This window comes from Mytilus californianus, unplaced genomic scaffold (genome assembly GCF_021869535.1).
Source record: "Mytilus californianus isolate M0D057914Y unplaced genomic scaffold, xbMytCali1.0.p SCAF_6, whole genome shotgun sequence".
Classification (NCBI taxonomy): Eukaryota; Metazoa; Mollusca; class Bivalvia; order Mytilida; family Mytilidae; genus Mytilus; species Mytilus californianus.
In genome coordinates this window covers 47,778,384-47,804,081 of record NW_026262712.1, presented here as the reverse complement: position 1 = coordinate 47,804,081, position 25,698 = coordinate 47,778,384, and the positions used below count along the sequence as shown (strand labels likewise).

The following is a 25,698-nucleotide window of genomic DNA, read 5'->3' as shown; positions in this document are numbered from 1 at the left end:
ATATGATAGCAATCAATGATTTCCAAGAAATCAGATTTGAAACATGCAGCTTTTACATTTAATAGGATCAATATTAAATTGAGGAGATGTGGTCTGATTTCCAATGAGACAGCTATCCAACTGAGTTAAAATGAAGTAGTAGTCAGCAATTATAAGTCACCGTATGGTATGTTTTGTGCATAATCAACCATGAACCTTACCTAAGACACAGGTGTTACAGTAAAACATTTAAAAAACGTACTGTCAAAATCAACTGAAAATGGCTTTACTCATGAAGTTGGCAAAACAAAAACAAAAAAAAACAAACAAAAAAAAACAAACAAAAAAACCCCCAAAAAAAACCCCAAAAAAAACAAAAATGCATGATACAAACAATATAACTTTGAATATTAAAAGAGTTTTTTTTATTGCAGTTAGTTAACATGATTTTGTTATACCTCCTCAGGAATAGATTACCTTAGCTGTATTTGGCAACACTTTTAAGAATTAGGGGGTTCAGATCATCGTTTCTATATTTCAATATCTTTTAATGTTTTACCATTTCACTTTATTCTCTATTCTTCTGCCAATTGATCTCTATTAAATTCGTCCAAATAATGCATAAAATATTTGCCACTAGACATTAAAAAACAATAATCAATCAAGCTTTTATTTATATTTCATCACCTCTTTATTCTGTTATTGCTATTGTTTGGTCCCACTCCTAATCTAACTTTTTTGCTCATAATTCTCATATCTGTAAACCCCATTCATATCCTTATAAATGGTGACCCATTCATAGCCTCTTGCATGTACATGGTAATTGAAAAAAGACAAATATACATATGCTTGGGCTATTAGATAAATATATTAGTCCCAGATTATGTTATAAAGAAGGTCTTATAAAAATACAACAGCATTTTATTAATAATTAATAAATGATATGAGAAAATCAGCCCTAATACGGTTAAATCAGCCTGTGCAATACTGGTGACGTTGTCCTGTCGATATAAATGCGGAGTTAATTTTGGTTTTCGGACAGGGCCAATACGGGGGCCAATACGGGAAAAGCTTTTTTTTACGCCTAAGCTTACTTAATAGTTAACTTTGGACGTATCGTTATGCATAAAATACATTTGTATTCATATTTTTGAACTTAACATCTTAAAAAAGTTTAAATGATGTTCAGTGTTTTGTAACATCTTGAAACGGAACTATTTCTCAGCCTTTTCGAGTACGACTTCCGATTATTTTTACCGTTTTATTTCCGTTGATCAATCATCAGAACGCAGACGGTTCTAGAGCAAGAATAGTTAAACTGTCTGATTTATTCTTCCCAGCTACTTTATATTTGCTAGATAAAATGAATTGTAATAGCATAAGATTAAGTACTTGGACGAGCAATCAGAAATTACATCTGACAATGTTGACAAAAAATCCATCGTGAATGCGAAAAGACGAGTTCAGATTACTCTGTCTGATTAGTCATTAGATATGAATTTCTGTAACTTCTTCAACTTCAAGGTAAGTTGCTTAGTTTAATCGAAGAATTAAAATCATTTAATAATATAATGTTATTAACTGGATGTTTCTGTATTGGCCCTGTTATAGATTCTCGATCAGCTGTCTTGCCCCTCGACTCTTCGCGTCTCGGGTCCAATACATCTAACCTCGAATCTATAACAGGTCCAATACAGAAACAGCCAGTTAATAACACTATATTATATATTAGAAAATACCAAGACATTTTTTGTGGACCGGGGACGGGGGCAAGGTTTTTATTTAAACAAATTGTTGGTTTTCTTTAAAATAAGTGGGAAAAGAAATATGACATTCAGTTTTTAAAAAAAATCTTGTATGGTATTTAAATCTAGATAAGCAGATTCAGTAGCAATACAGTTATGTTATAATTTTTGTTTGGTGACCTGGACTTGGGGTAGGGGAGGAGGGTATAGGGGGGTGGGGGATACACGTGCACACTGTGACCCCCAGTAAATCCGCCACTTGTTTATTTATAAATACAATTATGTGCATTACCCAATCAAATACTCTAATTGCTTCTACAATATAAGTCGATAATGTTATGATAATACTGCCTTGGAATGAATTCAGATGAAATGAAGCTGTAACATAAGCGCAGATGATCTTCGTCATATTTAACAATAACATAAACGGTACCAATTTTTCTTCAATGATTACTTAAGACACAAAACTAAGTGTTTGAAATAAAGTTTATTAAATTTTTTTTCATAGTAATGAACACAAAGGACATAATAATACTTATCTTGATGGCAATTGATAAGATCATATGAAATATTAACGTAAATATGGTTTGTCGGATATGTGTCAGTTGGTCGCGAAAAGCGTTAAGGCATTGTCAAGTCCAAATTTGTCTCTCATAAAATATGCATTAACACCCTATATAGATATAAGAAGATGTGGTATGAGTACCAATGAGACAACTCTCCATCCAAGTCAAAATTTATAAAATAACCTTCTTTGGTATAAAAAAAAGTTTGATAGTAGCAGGCTGCTCTGTTAGATATACATGTTATTTTCGAAAGTGTTAACTCTCCTTAAAACATTTCGTTATCGTACATTGTACTCATATACATGTAATCGAGTATCCTCGATATTCCATCAATATATGCGAACGCTATTCGTTGCAATTATAAGTATAACCCTGTGGTATATTGCACCCCTCTTTTTGCCTTTCAATTGTTTTAATTCTAGCGCTATTGATCAATCGTATATTAAAAAATAGCGCGTCCGGCGTACAAAATTATAATCCTAGAATCTTTTTATGACTTTTTACGACAGGTATTTGCAACTGTTTGAAAACATCATGCATGTTTTAAATACCCATATATATACTTTCATTGTTCTAATGGCGTGTCAGCAAGATACTAGAAAATTTACTATATAAAATAAAATTTGAGTTTAAATCAATGTTTTAAATTGCTTCAGTATCATGATATTTGGGTAAACAGGGAATTGTATTCATTTCTATCGATATGATTGGATTTAAGAAGGACAATCCACTGAATTATTTTCTTATAATTTCACCATACAAATCCTTAATGCATATTCCTGGCACAAAGCATCATCAAGTCTGTAAATAGACGAATTGCACCATGATTCTGATTTATGGGCCAAAAACAAACATACGTCTGATGTGTTTAGCATATCTGGAGTGTACTCGCAGAACTTTGAAGCATTAACTTCTCCACCAGTCTCCCAGTATGGTACATTGTTAGATAGTTTAGCATTAACTGCAACTCTACCAGCTGAAAAAAAAAATAATGCCAATGAAAATCAGAGATGAAAGAAATTATTAAACTAGGCTATGTTTGAAGATATGCACAATTAATGTCAAACGGTAAGTATGCTTAATTATGTCATCATGGGAAGCGTGCGGTATTCATTTAAAGATAAGATTATAATATGTATATGCTAGATTGTAGGTTATTAATCTTCCCGAGTAAATAATAACATGTAAATATAATCAACCTAGATTTGCCTTCAATCCCAAAGTTTTTAAAGAACAAATAAAATTGACAAAATACTAACGATATGTTTTTGACAAGAGTATCACTCAACAATACTGTTCGTTACTAACTATGATGTATAAGAATGACATAAGAACTGTAGTACATGTAAGTGCTATTTCGTCCACTATAGAAACATTATGCGTATGTTAGTCAAAGACAATACGCACATGAATGACACGCTGTGTCGCTTCGTCGGACTTAATGTAACATCACCTAAAGCGAGCATTCCGATATTTTAAGTCAATTTGACGACCTTTGTAGGTATAAGTTTAATACAATTAATGAATTTTGACCCCTAAATGTTTTGTTGCTTTAAGATGAATTATTGGCGATCTATGAACGATAGCAATAGAAACATACAGACTGTTATTAGTTAATATAAAATTAAAACAAATTCAAATGATGTTGTAAGGTTGTTTTCGGCAGAAATATATTTTTCTAAATCTACCAGTATTCACCTGACGTTCTTACACCTTAAGCTGGTATTTTGCGAGGTTATCTTTGTTTTTGAACCTTTAGAATTTGGATGTGATAACGCTAAAATCAACACTAACATTTCAAACAACATGGGAACATTTGAAAAAAATATTGAAATTGTTCTGATATTTGTAATAAAGCAGGTTAGGGATCTTGAGTTTTAAGAAATGTTTTCAAAGATAATGTTACGTACCGAAAGCTGATCGTTTTGATTGAATGTTTTGTGTCTTTTGGAATTTGATTTGACGAAGCCGTAACTAGTGCTTCAATTCTTATAATGTACGTAGGAAGGTTTTTTTATTATTCAAATATAGTTGCACTGAGTTTTGTCATCAACTAGAATAGGATTCACAATTAACAATTTGTTAAAACAGAATTAAAGTGGCAAACACACATCAGCAGATAGTCAAAAAGTTGTTTAGAGTAAATCGTTGTCTTAAATGTTGTCATAATTGAATCATTTTATTCAGTTCTATGTTACATATGCTAAGTAGTTTAGGCAATATAAAACTCTTTCTTTCTGCTATCGTCGTGGTATAATAAACATTCTTTTTTTTTAATTTATTCATACATTTTTCTACTATTCAAACATCAGTCAATATGTGTTGTACAAGGATCGCCAGTACATCACTTTTCATTTGATACCTTAATTCCTAAATTATGTTCTAGATAGTTTGATATTTACACCTATGTACTACTTTCAAGTATGTTCTTTTTTAACCGGGTCCGATTTGGTGGTGTTACGGCTGTTTGGCTAGCCATAAAACCAGGTTCAAACCACCATTTTTTCTTAAAATGTCCTGTACCAAGTCAGGAATATGGCAGTTGTTATCAAATAGTTCGTTTCTATGTATGTTGGCGTTTGTTTTTGTTGCACTTCAGTGTTCCTGTTGTTCCTTTGTTTTCCTCTTATGGTTGATGTGTTTCCCTTGGTTTTAGTTTGTGAACCGGATTTGTTTTCTCTCAATCGATTTATGACTATTGAACACCGGTACACTATTATCGCCTTTATTAAACTTGCAGTGAGGTGAATTTTTGTTTTTTGAATTTTTGTTTTTATTTTTGTTTTGCTTTTTTGGCGCCGTGGTGAAGGCCTAACTGTGACAAAAGATGAAAAACAACTATATAGGTGCTGTTTCTTTTCTTGTGTGATTTTACTGTGCATGTACTGATTGTGTGTCATGAATAGGTATCTCACATCCTTTGTTATTCTTTTCTGATTATTATTGATTCTAAAAAGCACTTCGAGTTTAAAAGCAAACACAGCTTGCTTGTTTATCACTGAGCATTGCTTTCTCTGATCACGATTATTTAAACTCATCAACATTTTGATGAACGAATCAAATATATACTGTAAACCATCTAACTTTCGCGAGCGATTTATTTTCGCGTCTTTCGCGAGTAGAAAAATAACGCGAATATAAATCATCGCGAAAATATGTAAAACTTGGATCTTTCCTTATTAAACTACATCAAGTAAATTAGAAAATCGCGAAATTAAATCGCCGCAAAGTGGACTAGAAAGGCCTAATCGCGAAATGAAGTATCTGTAAAAAATAAGATGGTTTTCAGTGTATGCATACAGATAAAGCTTGAAACATAATGCCAAAGTCAGACTTATATGGTAAAATAGGTTAGTCAATTTAATGTTCAAATGATTAGATGAAGTCAATCGAGATGTTGTCATTGTAAATGAAGCCCAAGCGAACAGATACACTACTGCCTTCTTATCGTTAGTGTTTATGCATCACAGGAGACAAGAAACCAAAGGGACAATAAAGCCTAGGAAAACAGCCAATTTTATGGCCATGAAAAGCAAGACGAACAAACAATTGATACATATCATTTGTACCCACTTGTACGTCAAAAGTAATATTTTACGATGGAAATGTGCATCATATTTCTTTCTATATTGAAAAACGTGGCGTCTGCAAGTTGAATGTCACGGATGTTGTATTAATAAATCTTTGCCGATACTTTAAGGAAGACGATAAGTAAAAGCCTTGTAGGCATTCTCTCTAAGAATAAATAAAAAATATGAACGCATTGAACGATTATGAATAAAAGTGATCAAAATTAGATGACGCATTATATAATTGATTGCAACCACATCTGGGTGAAATATCTGCCCGCTGACATTATTTGCGTTAGCTCTAATAAAACAGTCGATTGATGCTATAAATTGTTTTCGATATTTTAAGTACCAATTACTTACACGACCGCAAATCCATGTAGTCTTGAAATTCATCAAATAGAATGTTTGAATCTAGTACAGGTAAATCTGCATCGTCATTTTTGCATGCGGTGAAGCTGTCATTCCATGTAAGATAGTTAGGATATAACTTTACGCATGTGTTACTTTCCTGCAGATGATCGTATCCGTTTGGACAATTTAAGACTAAAAGAGAAGAGGACACAACTTAGTGTTTAATACTTTTAATACTTTATAAAAGATGATGACAAAGTGTGTGTCTTCACACTAGTAGTGTATACTATTTTCAATGTTTTTTTATGATGAGAAGAATGCGAGACTTTAAAATAATACAAAAACATAGAAAAGATGTAATTTTGAATTTAGTTAATTTTACCTGTTTTTTTTCATTTAGGTATAGGCAACATTTTCTAGATATGTTCTAATAAAAATGCTGATTTTATTTGATACATACCTAATGTTTTGCTGTAATGAGACATTTGAATACTGCTTACATATTGACTTGTTAGATTCGATACGTAGAGTATTGTGCAATTTGTTGTTGAATTGTCATATTGGATGGATCTGCAGTTGGTATGAACGGTACAGTGATGAGCGCATTCTGCTACCGATCGGACCTTTATTGTCCATTTAATATCCGTTTCAGTACTTGTTCCAGGCAATTGTGATTTGTACCATGTGACACATCTTGTCATATCTGAAATTATTATTTATCTTTATAAATATTTTCTTTATAATGCACCTCATTACTTTTCCCGTTTTTATATTTAATCAAAATTCTCTTATGTTTGTGACCTATTATCTATTTATTGCATGAATACATATTTCTCGTATCCACTACTTGGATGCGAAAAATGCGTTAATTTGATTGGCTTATCAAACATCATGAAATCGCGGCACAACTGTTGGCTATTTGTTAAGTATTTGATGACTCCACAGCTACGAAGAGTTACATTTCTTCAATAATATACAAAATACTCTCGCTTTTCTTTTTGTCAAATGTTATTACATTCTGAAGCGTTTAAAAAGTTTATATATAAGTTAAATATGTCTCATGGTAAAGTTGTACCAAGACAAATAACGTCATACTAGTATGTGCAAACGTCTAAATCAACGAGTAGCGGATTTTTTTTTCAACATATAGGTTTCATAAGGCGTGAGCATTCGATATCGCTTGATCTGAGCTCTCTTTATTCTATCTATTAGTAAAAAGTGATAATAATCTCCCGAAGTCTTGCTTTTATTGCATTGAAATTAAATAACTCAAATTGATGTAAAGCGGTATCAAATTGTACCTCATTAAGAAACCTATAAATATTATTATTATCAAAATTGTTCTTATTCTTATTATACCAGTAGCTTGTAGAAGATTGCCAGCAGCGGGGACAGAGGACGTGGTGCTTTGCGACTTAAGTATGTTGCATGGGATTTGGAGGACATGCAGTATGACAAGCTTGCAGTACTTTGAGAGGGGTAGGAGAAGAGAGGAAGAAGCTTATTTCAGAAGTGTGTAGACAAGCAGAACTGTCATCACAATGGATATGAAGGAAAAGGAATGAGATCTAGAAAAAAAAGCAAAAATACCGAACTCCAAGGAAAATTCAAAACGGAAGGTCTTTTATCAAACGGAAAAATCAAAAGCTCAAACACATCAAATGGAAAACTACTGTCATATTCCTGACTTGGTACACATATTTCCTTATGTAGAAAATGATGGATTAAACCTGGTATTATAGCTAGCTAAATTTCTCACTTGTATGACAGTCATATAGAATTTCATTATATTGACAACAATGTGTGAGCAAAACAAACAGACGTAATAGGTAAACTTGTCAAAAATTGATGTAGAGCAGTCAACATTGTGTCATAATCTTAATCACTATAAAAACAAATAACTGTTTCAACAAAGAAAACAAAATGGCATATAGACACACTATCGACAAAGTGCATAAGCAAAAATGAAAGACAAAGAATACAAAAATGACAATAGCACAATAACACAATGGCGGGATGTATAAATACCTAGCCACGCCAAAAGAATATTACCCAAAATGGACTTAACAGTAAAGGTTAAATATATATACAAAGACAAATATAAGAACACTCTAACACGTAGTTAAGATGATAAACAAGGACGTCAGTACCTCGAATCTATACTTCAAGACAATCATGTATTATATGTGAAGTTGATACGAAATATTTATCAACAGGTCTTGGTTTCTTCCGATGAACTATTTTAGAAAAAGGATGAGACTTTCTTTGACATCTCCCTGGTTCAACAACTTTCGGCTCAGACACTGGTGACGTTTTATAAAGTTTGAGGAGCAGCTGCAAGTTTTTGAATACCAAATGAGTTGGGAAATGCTGCTAAGGTGGGGGGGGGGGGGGGGGGACTTTATAATTTCAAAATTAAAATCGTCTAGTTTGTCATAGATTCTGGTACAGAGATGACCAATTATGTCAAATTCGAGGTATGAATCTACAATTGAGGCGGAGAAAGCCGTGTCTACTGTTTCTTTAATTTCTTGTTCTAGAGGATCTATCAATGGAACTCAATCAGAATTAGAGATAAACGAGTTAAAGACTATCGTCTGATAATTTAAAGAATAGATTTTTGTACTTAAGATATTTTAAAAGTTATCACGCGTATTCGTCCAATTTTGTTTGTGGTATGATGGTCTAATATTTTGTAGCAATCTTGAATCTTAACCAACAATATCAATTTGAAAAATTTGATAATTTATTGTGACAGTCTATTCGAATGTTCTTATATTCAGTGAAGGTGATCGAATTAGTTGATTATATCCACATCCGGAGGTCTCTGGTGGATAGTTGTCTAATATGTTGTCAAAATCAAGCTTATATCATAGACTTGTCTCTAAAATCGGTAGTAGAAATACGCATTTAAACAGCTATTTCATTTATTCGCTGATTTCAGACCTAACGAATAAATTCCTTTATATTGTTGCACTTTTTTAAGAAAGCCTTTTTTTTCTTAAATTCTAACTATATTGTTTCACTATTAATCATACATCATACTTTACACCTGAATTTATATTATGTTTTCTCTGTTATGATAATTATCAATAAGAATATTATTTCAAAGAGATTGTTATTTTCATTTTTAACTAATTTCAAAATGTACTTTGTCTACGATATTATCCAGACTTTAAAAAAAACTAATTAATATCTTAAAGCATTTCAAAGCTAATTATGTTACGTTGCAACGTTTGTTAAACAATACTATGCTTCATCCCCGCAATCCTTACCATCAACAATTATGTTTGTACTTACCGAAAATATATAATAAGTAAACTAGAACTATAATCCAAAACGCTTCCATCTCTGTAAAATATATGACATGCAACGTGCTGAATGCTATTTTTGATTAACAAATTGCTTTTGAGAAGGTATATCGATTATCCTTGCCAATTTAAATTGATATCATTATCAGAACATAGGCATCTATTAAAATAACGATACGAAGAAAAACAAAACATTGTATATTCTCTGAAGGATTCCGTCACGAAAAATCTTTAATGAAAGTCATTGAAATCACGGGTTGAAAAGTTGGAAGAGTTGTGTAAATAATAACAATCTTATACTAGTTTTTCATTGATATATCGCAATGGACACACAAACAACTTTGATACACATGTATAGCCATATTGTAAAACCGATGTTTTAATTACTGCAATTTTTCAAAAATAGAAACATTTTGTAAGTACACTAAACGGGCTTTATTATTGTCATCGTCAAAATGTCACTTATTACGCATAACAATTTCTATAATAGTCTCTTTTTATATCAAAATATATTCATAGTTCCAAATTTAAGCTTACATTTTTTAATAAAACTCCTAATGAGTTTTCATCTATTTTGATTACAAAAAAGTATGAAACTGAAATTGATGGGCAGATGAATATTTCCATTCTAATGTCGAAAGAAAAAAAAGTAAAGGCAGATTCTATTAAAACTCCAATGTACATTGTCTTTATTCAGACATTTTGAAAAACCGGAATGAATCCTAAAATGAGCAAGTCAAGGTGATTTGAAAACAAAATGTCTCTTGCTAAGCATTCATTGAAAGCCAAGCGTTATACTGGAATACATTGTGTAGGATAGAAGCCGCTGTATGGCCTGTGAAATTGCAAAATAGTACTTAATTGTTGTCGCCTTTCAAAATAATGTTGTTTCATTGGATAAATGAATACGAGTTATATATGAAACAATCTGTAAACCATTTAACAGCAATGTCACTTTTATTGTCATATATATGTTTATATATGTTAAAATCGATACATTTGACCACAAATAGTTTCAAGAAAATTTAAAATGAGTCTTCCCCTGAGTTATAACATCTCATCTTGTTCGTTAAGGTTATGGCATATATCTTTATATCTTTAATAAGGCCTCATTGAATTCTAATTATTGTGAATTAATTTAATGAAAACTAAAGCCCTAATAAATATATGTTTGATAACATTAAAACATATGAATATTGGCTACTTTGACTAATTTCCTTCTAAAGGCTGTTTTTGATAGATTTATAATATTATATATATTTTGGACTTCAAGGGATCAAAATGTAAGGAAAGCAATTGTTAACGTTTTAATTTGAATAAATAAAAATAGAACTTCATAAAACACGATATATATTGCATTTTGCTATCAGGGTGCTTTATATAGCAGACTGACATGTGTCATATTGAAAAAAAAACATTTGACAAATCCTTAAATTGAAAACTATGGAAAGTCCAAAGGGTTTTGTTTTATGTTTATTTTCTTTATTTCTTTACGATGTGCATTTTTTCATTGGTTAAGTGGTTTCTCATTGACGCACTGTGGTTTTATCTTTACGTTTAGTGGCTAAATCTGCACGTAACATGTACGTGTAGTTGTTGCTATAGTTATGTGTATCGTTATGTCGTATTGTGAATGCACGGACTGATTTATAAAATCTCGAATAAAATCAGGTCAACCATCTGTCTAGTGAGTTCTAAGCTAGAGTGTTTAAATAGGTATAAATTTGTGATACTATCATTGTACTCAGCTGCATATTGTGTCAAAACCAATCTAAAACAAACGTAACTGATTGCATTGCATTGCAATCGCTAAGTGTAACGGTTAATCATCAATTACAATGATATTGAATTTTATAGCTGAACTTGTATTACCAATATATGACAAACAGATGAACATTTAATAGATTTAACTAACAAACATGTGTTTATATGAATAATATTAACGTACATTAATTAAAGACTACTACCATGATGATATTCCGTTTAATAATAATACTAAGATATGTACTAGTACTAACTCTAGAACTGCGTCCGTATCCCGATTTTTCTTCCAAAGTAGCAAACAATATGCAAAAGTCAATCCGATCGAAATGAAAGAAAACATATATGTAGCTGGAATTGAAAGCCGTATAAACAAAAACTAAAATTGAAACAGTCTCCACAGTTGCATGAAAAATATAATAAACCAACATTAAATAAACAACCGTGTCAAACATTCATTTTTCTTAAATACTAAGTAGAATAAGAAGTAGTGAATCTTTTTTTACAAGTAAAACCATCTTACCTTATTTATTTTGTATTTGTAAGCAGCTGCTCTATCATTTAAGAAAAAGATATGGGAATGAACCAACAGCTTTCCGTCCATTCCAAGTTATCAGATGTATATTCAAACTTTGGAGTAACACCGACAAACCACAACATACTGATAGGATAAGATATTATTGAATTCATAACGCAGTGATATTTCATATACAATCTAGAAAAATTCCGCATGTCCTTATCATTTGACAACGTATATTACCAGATCAGATGAAAATAGACACGGTTCAGCAATATGCATACAAATGAGAACATCTGGTATAATTGTCAATGAGAAAACTGGCAAACAAAGACCAAAGGACTATGATGTTATAAACTATAAAAATTAAGAAAAACGATACCTAAAGGATATTAAATCTCATAGTCGAAGACAATCTGACAATATCATATCATCAAACTAAAAACGACGGAAATACAAACAATAGTCTACAAAACACACCATAGATAATTTAATACTCAGCAGCACGAAAATCCGGTTGTTATCTCAAGTGCATCGGGTGGGTAAGCAAACTCTGCTCCACATATGGTGATGTCACATTCGCAGGAATGAGAACGGATTGTGGTTTCGACAATTATTAAATATCCATCGTCATCTGTTAAACAGATTTTCCACAACGGTCTCAACTCACTTGCGATGTCGTCAGAAAATTTTTGAAGGGAATACCTCAATTTTGACACTTGTAATGCTTCTACTAGGGGATGGGGTTAACGACATTGACTACCCATGAGGTTCTCGCACGGTTGGTCAATGTAAGCAACAACCCTCTATCAAGGACATAATGGTAGGAAACGGCAGCCATAGAATATCAAAATAAATGGGAGTTATATACTCCATTTGCAGGCTCTGCTGTAATGTTGCTACATAGAAATGGAAAGTTAAAAAATTAAGAATATGAAATCACCTCTTTTTTCCTGAAGTTTCGATCTCAACCGACCCTTACTGTCTACGTCAAGATAAAATCCAAGATATGAAACAGACTGAACTGTATCCGTGATAACCTTTATGTCAAGTTTGATAGGATTAATACGTTCCATATAGTCACTAAACTCTAAATTATTCGTCAGAGGACATCACCTATATAGCGGAACATGACGTTGAAGGATAATGCAACCTTCAATTCATTTTTTTTTAAAAGCTCCTGCATGAAGTCTGTTTCATATAAGTATGCAAATCGAGTATGACAGTTTGTTCTAATAGTTATTCCGACCAATATTGGATGTGAAAAACACGGCCATTGTGTTATTGTGCTATGGGAATGTTTGTATTCTGGTCTTACATTTTTGCTAATGTGCTTTGTCTATAGAGTGTCTATACGCCATTTTGTTTTCTATGTTGAAATTGTTATTTGTTTTTATAGTGATTTAGGTTATAACACAATGTTGATTTACTGTTCCCCAATTTTTAACATTTTTACCTATTATATCTGTTTGTTTTTCTCGCATATTGTTGTCAATAAAATGGAATCAATGCGACTGTCATACACGCGCGATGTTTAGCTGGCTATACAACAAGGTTTAATCCACCATTTTCTGCATAAGGAAATGTCTGTACCAAGTCAGGAATATGACAGTTGTTTTCCATTCGTTTGATGTGTCTGAGCCTTAGCGTTTACCATTTGATAAAGGACTCTTCGAATTTTCCTTGGAGTTCGGTAATTTTGTTATTTTATTGTGTCCTCTAAAAGTAACAAATATGTAATCAATCAAGAAATCAAGCATCTTGGCAATGTCAAAATGTTTTATTTGAATCAGAGGTTTTTTTTTTATGGATTACTAATTCTTAAACCATATATTTGTATCTGCGTTTTCCATTCTTTTTCATGATACAGTAATGAGCAAAATCCCTACCGTATATTAAGCCATAAAAGGCACAGGCGTAACAAGATGGGTCACAATTCAATTGAGAAAACCAAAAGCGTGTTTTATGCTAAAACAACAAAAGCAAAACAAATAATGTGTTTATGTGTACATGTATGATCAGTTGTTGGATGAACAAAAACATATATCGTGCATATAATTGTATGTAAACTATCATAACAATAATAATAACTCTTACAATTTTTTCTAAATTCTTTTTCATAAAAGCATGTATTTCTATCAATAACTTTTCCTGTTTTTCACAAGACACTATTTTCAGTGAACCTTGTTTGTAAACGTGATATATTGACACGATTATGACAAAGTCTTTGAAATGCAAGATTTAAAATGGTATGTTCTTAGATGGTATATTTGCATGTGTTTAACTTCTGAAAGTCGAAATGACATTTCAATGTACAAATTCTTAAAAGTGTTTCGTGCTTCGAATCATTTATTATTTTTTCTATTTTTACCTTAATGCTTATTGTTCATGTTGTTGTATAATATACAGGCCTAGATTACTGTTATATCGCTATAAGAACATTAATACTGCGTTGCTACACCTCGCTTGATATCAATTAATCTTAAATGGAAAACATATGTAAGTGTTTGCAACGATACATAGTATTGATACGATAAAAGTAAGCTGTGTTGTACCTTGATTTAACCATTATATAAAGGATTTATTTAACTACATTTTATTTTTTCATTTACGTTTAAACTGGCCATAAAACAATTACCTGTTTTGTGGATTATTTTGGGGTTTTTTTGTTTGTTTTATTTCGTTTTGTATTGTTGTTGTTTTTGTTGTTGTTTTTGTTTGTTTGTTGTTGTTATAAGCGATGTAAGTAGCAAAATAAAGGCTACCCGGATGAAAAGGAGACGACGACACAATTGTTTATCACATATTTTGAAAAATAAAGAAAACGCGTATCATGAAGCACATTCTTTGATTTAGAATGCACTACCGTAATACACAAAACTATGGATTGGTATACCTCCCGTACCCTCATCTCTTCTACTGAAGTGTGTGTATTTATTAACGCTGATATCTTTGTATATGCACATGATGCAAGTAAGCAATTGCAAATTAAGAAATGAAAGGTTAATTCTATTTTTATACATTTAAAGCAATATTGATATTGGTTTTTATTTATATAGATATAAGAAGATGTGGTATGATTGCCAATGAGACAACTCTCCATCCAAGTCACAATTTGTAAAAGTAAACCATTATAGGTCAAAGTACGGTCTTCAAAACGGAGCCTTGGCTTACACCGAACAGCAAGCTATAAAGGGTCCCAAAAATGACTAGTGTAAAACCATTCAAACGGGGAAAACCAACGGTCTAATCTATATAAAAAACGAGAAACGAGAAACACTTATGAACCACATCAACAAACGACAACTACTAAACATCAGATTCCTGACTTAGGACAGGTGCAAACAAATGCAGAGGGTTTAAATGTTTTAATAGGTACCAACCTTCACCCTTATCTGAAACAATAGTGTAACATCACAACATAGAAAGACACACAATAAAATATCAATTGAAATGGCTTAACGCAATCAAAAGACATATTAACACAAGTGAACATACACTAAACGAATAAATTTGATCTATGATACAATGTAAATACAAAATCAATAAAATAAGAGGTGAATAAATAAAGGCAACAGCAGTATACCGCTGTGAGATGTTAAACAATATAAAAAAAACAACAACAATAACCTGAAACAAAAAGCCACCAACTACAATAATATACACAGGTAAATGAAAATAATTGTGTTGTAAGATATAAAGTTTAAATGGAGAACAGAAATATTTTTTACAAAATAAATAATTTTGTTTTCATAGTACGAAGAAGTGAAAATTCATAATAATACCAAACACTTATCAAAGCTGGTATATAGACGAGATATAACCCTGAATAAGTAAACATTAAATAACAAAAAAAGCATTACTTATAGTATCAACAGGTCAAATTAACAAGAACGTACGATTTGAGAGTACTCGCAGTTACAGACAGCTAGTTAAAAGCCAAAAACAATTAATAATAAAGAGTCTATGTTCATGAATAGAAACTCATACTAAGATATTCACAAAATAAATCCTTCGTAACCGCAACTGAGAAACTTCTTTTGTTAAAGAAGGGAACAACATGCAAAATCCCGTAATCATTTATATGTGTGCGGTAATTTTGTTAATTCAAAACATTGTCCACTCCAGTGACTGACAATGTGAAGAGACAATTGTACATATAAAAATAAGAAGATGTAGTATGATTGCCAATGAGACAACTCTCCACAAGAGACCAACTGAAATTAACAACTTTAGGTCACCATACGGCCTTCAACAATGAGTATAGCCCATACCGCATAGTCAGATATGTATCTCTCAAAAATTTACTTTTTTCATACAATTTGATTAATTATTCAATACATTTGCGCCTTGTAATTCATCAATATTTATGAATAAAAACTCTGTTTTTCTTCGAATAAAGACATTTTAGCATGACAAAGCAATATGATTTGCTAACAATGGGACAACTATACACTCAAGACCTTAGCACGATCAACTATAGGTCATTACACGGCCTTGAACAAGGTACAAATTCCATACCATGTACTCAGCTATAAAAGGTGATGGCATGACAAAATTGGAAATAATTGAAAAGAGGAAAGCAATGTCCTGTATATGCCTATACAAGGAATATAAAAAAAATATGGCAAATAGCCACCAACGACAACCACCAAGTAAAGGGCTCATGAATTTGGACAAACACATATATACTAAAACTAGCGCAGAACCCTCCATTTAACCAGGGACAGCAAAACATAAAAATAAACTGCTTGACTCCACAGATCGACACGACACAAACACAAATTCTCTTAAAACACAAATACACAAGATACCAATTAATGAGAACTTGAAGTTGACAAAAAATGTTTCGACAAGTAAAAAAACATTGTTTTACCAGACTTGAATATCACAAGTAACGGAATTTAAAAATGTATAGACGTCGTAAATGATTTGAAAAAAAATCGTAACGTTGTGCCATACCAAAATGTAAGCATCAGCAGGATGAAGGACCAACCATAAGGGATCATAGTTGGATAGCAATGCTTAAATTAAATAATATTTCAATTTATAAGAACTTATTCAATTTTACTAAAGATAATATTCAAATATCTTACTACAAACTTAAATTAATACCCTTATTCAAATTATTAATGAGTTAACATGTATTGTATCTTTTTTACGAGCTATTTAAATACGTTTTGCATGCATTTATACGTCAAGTATGTGAGATTGAAAGAATCATTTAACTTCACGTTTGCTGCATTTTATACTATACTTTAGTAAACACTTTAGAAATGTATTAATAGTTTGAGATATTTAAAAAAATAAGGCAGTGGCTATTCTTACGGCTAGCCTGAAAAATAGCAAAAAATGTCTATTTTTCAGGCCATCAGAAAGAATGCCGTTTCTCTGCTGTTATGCTATTTTCCCGGCCATACATAACAATAAACAATGAATATAGTTTAGGCTAAATGGTTATTGTTGCATCCAGGTGGAGAATGTAGTGGCAACAAATTTCCTCTCGTGCAAACACTGAGAATTGCACATTCTATTCATTTTTTGCACGTTCTCCACGCGGACGATACTGATTATGAGTTCAAGATAAAACGGTCTGGAAAATAGTATGATGAAAATAAAACTAAAATGGAAATAGAATTGCCATTGTTAAAAACTCATCACGTACGAAGTTAATTTATTTTTCTACTGGCTGCTCTTTGGAATACTCCGATATTCCGTAAATATTAACAGAACATTTGATTTAGTCGTTTTTCTATGGATTTTTTTATGCGTTTTGCCTCCATTGATACAGGTAAAGGTAATGGGGTAAATCAAAAATTTCAGTTTGATTGCACGTCTTGTTCTTATCAGTTGACTGCATGGACAAGCCTATTGTTCTGGAGTCTGTCCTATAGAAATTTGTTTTAAAGCAATCATATTTTCCTTACTTTTCTTTAGGACATCTTCAATTCTCAAATTGTCCATTGCATACGTGCGTTTGCAATTCGACACCTCATCCGGGAAACTGATATTGATAATTTGCGCATGTGCAAACGGATGGTCGGAAAAATAGAGATGTTTTCCTATTCTTCCGGTTAACATGGAACAATAGACACTCCGTTCCAAAAATTAATTGTTCACAGTGCGTGTTCATATCGCTTTGTCTCCCTTTTTCAATAACTTAGATGTAAACATCTACTCTCTACAAACCATAATTTTGATTTACATTTCATTTTTTTCTCACTGAAGATATTTAATTTCATTCTCAAGGATATCAATGCTGCTATGTTCATCAGAGTAATTATTCAGCCTTTTTAATGTCTATTTGTCAAATTAATCAGTTTTTGAGGTTAATTTATACATGAATAACATATAAAACATCAACTACGTTTGAGACTTAGTCTATTTTACTGAATATGATTTTCTGATAGAAGAGCAAGTTTAACCGTTTTTAACCAATTACTGAATATGATAATAAATAATTTTACTATCCAGTAAGATGACTTTTTAAAGAAACCTTTACTGTTGAACAAGTATCACAGACAAATTGTTTTCTAACATCATACTTGCTATTTCTTAAATAAACGAACTTAAAACTATATAACATTTGACCTTGTATTGATGGACATCTCTTTTACCTCAATAAGCTAAGTTGTTTGAAGCAAACAATTTAAAATGTATGCACTTAATATCAAATGTCACAAGTTGTATTCAATTTAATTAGTTATTATCTTGGACTGCTGTATAGTAATTTATCATTTATATCACATTTTTCAATTAGCCGATGAAATTGACAGTACTTTACATTTCTACAAACGGTAATCGATAGCAACAGACAACTACTTAAATAAAGGCAACAGTAGTATACCGCTGTTCAAAATTCATAAATCGATTGATAAAAAAACAATTCCAGTAAAGTGCTAATTTCTACCCGGAGACAAATCAATTTAGGTAATTATGTAAGACCCAATATTGTTATGTAATAAATTGATTCATCAAGTAATTTTCCCTAAAGTCTGAAACGTTATATTGTTATAACTAGGCCGTTAGTTTTCTCGTTTGAATTGTGTCACATTTTTCATGTCCGGCCTTTTATAGCTGACTATACGGTATGGATATTTCACATTGTTGAAGGACGTATGGTGACCTTTAATTGCGTATATCTTCGTCATTTTATCTCTATGCGTAGTTCTCGAATTAGTAGTCATACCACATCTCCTTATTTTCATATTTTGTAAGTATATATGTAAGACTCAGATCGACGTCCGGTCTCTCATCTACGTCTGTTCCTCAAATTGACGTCCAAAACTGACGTCATAATAAAGTAAGATTCCAAATCGACGGCCAATTATATGCCTATCTAATTCACGGCCAATTATAGACGACTATCGAATTCGTGTATTTTCCTGTAAACTTTCTATGGTACAATGCTTATATTATTACGTCATTGTAAGACTCGATTGTTTGAATGCGTTGCTTACGACAATTTTACCTCGGGTCAACCGGTGTAACTCATTCATAAAAAAAAAAACTCGAGCTTGGTGGAACGTCACAGTATCCAAATTGCACCGTGTACCAAAATTGCACTATTTTGTAAAAAAGCAGCAGAAATCATATGACTTTGTTAGAGATTAAAACATTCGTTTTTTTATAATTTTTCATTGTTCACGTCTTTCAACATAGCTACGTATATTCAAATATATATTTCTATGATTCAGTATGGATTCAAAGTTAAACTTGTGGAAAAGTATAGCAAATAAGGCAACAACTACAAAATAAAGAACAAATGGAAACTTTCAGGATGTTTCTTAAATAAACAAAGGTGAAAAGACTGTCAAACTAGATGCAATCTTGGTACCTCATGCATGCCTCTCTAATCCATGTCATATTTTTTTATTCTTTTCAAAAATCGGCGTCCAAGTTTTGCGTTGCAATTGGACTTCTCGCAATGATATTACAACTTTAAAAAACGGTGGGTTAAATCTAGAACTCGAAAAGATATTGCATATTCTAAATCTTGCAGAGTCCAAATAATAACACTTTTCAACAATTAGCTGTACTTTTTTTTAATTATGATTATTGTTTTGAGACTGTATATTGCCCACCAGAGTTCTTTCGGTTATTTTTGTCGTTGGGTTGTTGTCTGAGTGTCGTGTATCATCTTACCATTTATTTATATGAACATGGAAGGAATTTGGCACGTATATTGAGAGGATAAACTTCTTTCAAAACCATATTGATACTTATGTACTTGTTATATGATTTCGGTGGTTGTATTATTATATCATTATATGTGTACTCCGCTTAAAAAGCACGTAATGGTTAATCATTCAAATCTTTTTTGTTAGTTGAATATGTCTATTATTATACTCCGCTTCATTCTTTCATTAATTTGTATAATTTGTGTATAGATATTATAATATGCTGTATATTGTCTATTGATTGTTTATATTGTGTAAATCCAATAAGCTTACACGGAAATAAAGTATTATTATTAAAATAATTGTCATTTTTGATGTTCATCTTTTTTTTTTTATTAATATATAAGAACAGTTAGTTTCTTTCAGCACCTTTACACAACGACATTACAATAAATATAATATAAACAAAGATCCAACTTAAATGAATGGTTAAATGATATTTGTTATTCCATATTGATAGAACTTTAGTAGGTTTTTCTATATGAATGGGATTTTGAATAAATAAGCTTATTCACCTGCGGAAAAAGTATATTTACCGCGCAAAACGTCGCGTGCTTTTACGTGTATAATTATGTTAAAATCGTTTGATGTACAATTGGTTTTGGTAAATAATTGTCATAACATACATTTCTATCTGTACTCATTCGGAATATGGAACAAAACAATTACTGTCTTTTGTTTCGGTAAATATGTGGTTTAATTGACTTTTGAAAAACTGATATATGAAAGATTCGAACTTCAACTCGCCTTGCACTATGCCCGTCGCGCTAGACCACTCGACCACCTAGACTCGACAAAAATCAAGCTTTCGGTAACCAGGTGTTACCTTTCCTCGTCAGTTTTTATCTAGCGTCGTAACACAGTACATGATATATAAGGCATGAAAATGGAATATTATATATATGTGTTAATTATCGTTTTACCAGTATAAAAATTAGGATCAGTCAACGATATGATTATTCCTGATGATAACCTTGTTTTCATTTTCATGTTGACATTCTTTTCTTTTCAATGAATGCACTGCATGATGAACAGATGCGCACCATCTCCTCTAAATGTCCAATTAAAAGGTTGCATGAATACGGAATGAAATGAGTTGAATTATTGATTTGCAAGCTAATAATACATCAACGATGGTTTGACGAAATTGTTTTTTATTCGTTTGATGTGTTTGAGATTTTGATTTTGGCATTTGATATTTTTAATTTTCCTTTGAGCTCGTTTTTTTTTTGTATATTACTTTTTGAAACAAATAGACTGCTTATAGCGAAATATTATCTGTATATACCGCTTTTATAAATATTTGAAGATAAGCAATCACATTTTGATTGTCTATATAATTCGTAGCTCGTGCCCCTTGAAATTAAATATTTTTTTTGTTATATCGAATTAGAAAAAAATTCAAAAATCAAATCAACTGTTTTCTAACAACAACAAAAAATAGAAAATTAAAACAATATCGATTCACAAATAGCTTTGAAATTCTATTGGCGGTTTATTTTCTGATTACAACAGTTGTCAGAGGTTTTGATTTAAATTATTGTTTATTGAAACCAACATAATGCATATAAAATTGCAAAGTTTAATTATTTCTGATCTTTCCCATCTAATGAATATTCTTAACAGTGTTACTTATACTGAACACATTCAAATGAGGCGTTTACATTTATTTTATCTTTTCTGGAGTACACCAAACTATGTTTGAAGTATTAAAATCAAATTATTTTGTATCTACTTCACTTTTGTATTTGGATTGTTAGAAAAGAACATTGCTGAAAATATAAACCTAGATTCATTTCAAACCATTTTCTTGTTAAAACACAGAATCTGGGGAATTTCAATGAATTTCAATTTGTAAGTTACTTTCACGATACAGAATTCCCTTTTCTGTCGTACTTGATACAAAAAAAAGGAAGGGACCCCCTTGATCCTGGTAAACCAGATGTTAGTAATACAAATATTATCCAGCTGAAACATAAATAAATAAAAATTTGATGCAGAATGCCGATTTTCTATGATTTTCATGCTATGCATTGCTGTGAATCTTTAAAAGGCGGAAGATATCAAGGGAACATTGACATCTCATAAGTCGAAACAATTGTCATTGACATGGCAAAAAGAAAAACGAACGAGAAAGAACGATAAACAGTCCACACACACTATACAGACACCTGAAGACTGGGCAATACGAACGCCAACAAAAACCTGGGGTGATCTCAGGTGTTCTTGAAAGGTAAGAACAACTAAACTTTATTACTAGGAATATGCATTCTATAACCTTTAACTTGTTGACCTAAAATGACCCGCTTTGTCTATTTTCAACTATCTACCTCTTGTATAAGTTTATTTAAAATATAGGTGTACCTTAAGTCAACATAAAGACACAGCAAGTCGCCTTCGTATTTCTATCATTTCATATCTTTGTTATTCACATGTTCTTCACATTCATTATATCAACAATCTATAGAAAGCAATATGGAAAACAATCAAATGATTTAAAGTTAGCATCTGCACTTGAAGAAGCATTCTTATATTATTTTCATCAATCCTTAACTTTGACCTATCAACCTCAAAAAAGATAAAGTTATATATTACCTTTTGCCATATTTTTCATTCAAAAAAGGGAAACTCAAGGTTAAATCTGAACCACGGACAGACAGTCGAACGGAAACAGTGATATCATCCAAGGGAGGCACATGTCTGGTGACTTAAACATCCTCAATAATATTTTTCTGATGAACTTAAACTCATCTTTAAGTTAGAGTTTTAAAACCCTTTAAAAGCCTGTATGACTAGTCCATTGGATATCTTTTTTGAATCTAATAAAAGATATGATAGGTAAGAGTTGCCATTTCCTTCAAACAATTGTTAACGATCAGTACCTACTCGAACGACGCTAATACACAAATGTAGGTCATGTCAATATATAACCGTTTGTCCATGTTAAAGCAAATAACGGTTGTTTACAGGTTTTATTTGTCTACCTCACAAAATTTGTTGTGGCACTACAGAAAGTTTCAATATGGAAACACTAAGATACTGCAAGTAAGGCGACGGGATAACATTTTTAACAAAAATCATGTTTCAGTAAAAATAATGGAAAAATATTTAAACCTCATATTTTCAATAGTAGAAATGTTGCAGTTGCAGTTAAACAAAATGTCAAATCATAAGCATTGAAGAGAGAGAGAAGAAATTAACGAGAGGGAGAGTGCAATTGAAAAATCCAATAACAAGAGACAACGTCAGGGCCTTAAGGAAAACCACGAATAATAAATACTAAATCATAAGAATAATAACAAAACACTTCACAGAAAACTATAGATTCAGCAATACGTAACCTACTAAAACCTGGCTGTAAACTCATATGTTCTGGAAGTATTTCATAAGTAACATCCGCCTCGTTACTTCTATTGAAATACATTGATGATGCATGTAAGGTGATTGTACATCATTGTATTGTATATTGGTTAATATTTTACTAAAGGTAAGTGAATTATCAAAACCTGATTCTAGCCGAATGGCAAACGTAAAAATTGAAATGAAACTGTAACAGATTTTGATAGAATATACAAAAATACAATTTTCAAAAATGTAAATTTAGCTTGGTCAAGTTTCATTAATAATATTTTCTTTATCCAACTGTCATTCACAGATGACAACGTATATATGTTCCCATTATCGTAACTACAATTCGGTCCCCTTTTCCCCGAATGTTACCTACCGAATTAAACTCATCACCGGTTATGCACTAACATGAGCAGTACGACGGGTGCCACATGTGGAACAGGATTTGCTTATTATTCCGGAGCACCTGAGATCACCCCCTGTTTTTGCGGGGTTCGTGTAGCTCAGTCTTTGGTTTTCTATGTTGTGTTTTCTGTAATGTTAATTTTCTGTTGGTCTTTTTCTTTTTTAGCCATTGCGTTGTCAGTTTATTTTCGACTTAGGAGTTTGATTATCCCTTCGGTATCTTTCATCTTCCTTTCATTACTCTCCTATGACAAACTAGTATGCATATCAGAGAGGAAAGGTCTGGCAGGTATGAAAAATCACAGTGGCAGTAATTGTAACACAAGCCAATGTACAAGGTCCCATACTATTATTCAGGCATACCAAGAACATTATCAACGACATATTTGACAAAATAAACTCCTCAGTTAAACCTAAAATATAAAATTTTGTAAACACAAAAATCACAACTAGACACCAGACCTAATTCAGAAAGGGCACAGAACATTGAGCAAGAATGTCTCTTAATTGATAAGAAGGAAAATGTTTTTCAAACTCCCCAAGAATATATTTTATCATAATTCCAAGCAAATTAATGAGATTAATATTATTCTACACTCAAAACATGGATTAAAACCTTCCTTAATCAGCTTAGTATATTATAGCAATCATTGTTTTGCGGGTTTATAAACTAATCAAAGACACTTATCAATATTAAATCAGTGTCAGCTTAGCATATTATTGCAATTATAATGGTTAATGATTGCACCGCAATGCCAATGACTTTACTGTTAATTCATTCAATTAACAATACTGTCATTAATTCAACATTGTTGTTTTCTGGCAGACATCGTGAATTCACGGACATATAAATTGAATTATCATGTTTATTTTAGACTTAAACATCATAGTCAAATAGTAGTCATGTGGCGATTACATTGTACTAATGTTATATATTGAGTCGCCAAGCTCAAACTAATATGAATTATCTAAAAAATAAAGTAAAACATTGAATGGGATAAATGTGCCTTTAGGTGTATCAGTCTTTAATATATTTATTACTATAAAAATTATTCAAACTAATTTCTATAAACACAAGCATACACAATACAAATCTTTCTACAAAAGAGGAAACTACATATTACTGTATGTCCCAACATAAACAACAATCAACCCAAAAAGGGGTGGATGAATGGTTAAACATAATTACGAAACTCAAATGCTAAAACGAACCCTTCAAGTACTACTTGATTATTCATATCACGAATTGCATGTACTGCATATACCTATAAAAGACGCATTCCAGAAATATGCTATCCAACAAAACAAACGAACAATATTAGAATATGGGTTCACTCTTTTAGCCAACGTCTGAAATAGGAAACATGACAATTCGATCGGATACAGAGAAGACGAGATGACGAATAGCAAAAGACGCATCTAAAACTTTCTATAGGACCTTCGTCGACACTTGAAGTCGCAAACTTATTTTTTTTTTAATAAAGAGAATGGGAGGCAGTTAAACGAATTGGTGCAAATGTTTATTCATCGACAACAATGAAAAATCCCAGATATTCCAATAAAAATAGAGACCTCCGTGACAGAGAAGTGTCATATAAAAAAAATTTTAACAATTAAAAGCTCAACAATAAATTACCCAGTACCAGCAGCAAGAGTAAAGCATTAATATGTATCCTTAGTTTGTAAGAACAGCCATTACTTGGAACATTTTGGTATACAATAAAAAAAAACACAATTTTTGATGACCATTTAAAGGCATCAATAGCTGAGATCTACAGGTCAGCAATGTATGCATTTGTGAGTAAAAAGTCAATAGAAGGTCCGCAGTCACTTATGAACAATGAAAAGAATATCGTCATCAACAATTATTTACTCATAGAAAATTGCCTGGTACTAAAAAATAAATTTAAACATATAGCGAATACAAATACCATAAAATGAATCCTTTTGAATTTTTAAGCGC

At 31.6% G+C, this 25,698-nt stretch overlaps 1 long non-coding RNA gene across 1 annotated transcript; it reads right to left on the bottom strand.

The window, feature by feature from the left end:
* Positions 1-2,196: 2,196 nt before the first annotated feature.
* LOC127706214 (uncharacterized) lies at positions 2,197-6,917 on the bottom strand. Its single transcript, XR_007984326.1, has 3 exons — positions 6,674-6,917; positions 6,223-6,405; positions 2,197-3,266 (listed from the first exon to the last, which is right to left on the bottom strand). It is a non-coding gene; the product is annotated as an uncharacterized LOC127706214 (long non-coding RNA).
* Between the last annotated feature and the right edge of the window lie 18,781 nt (positions 6,918-25,698).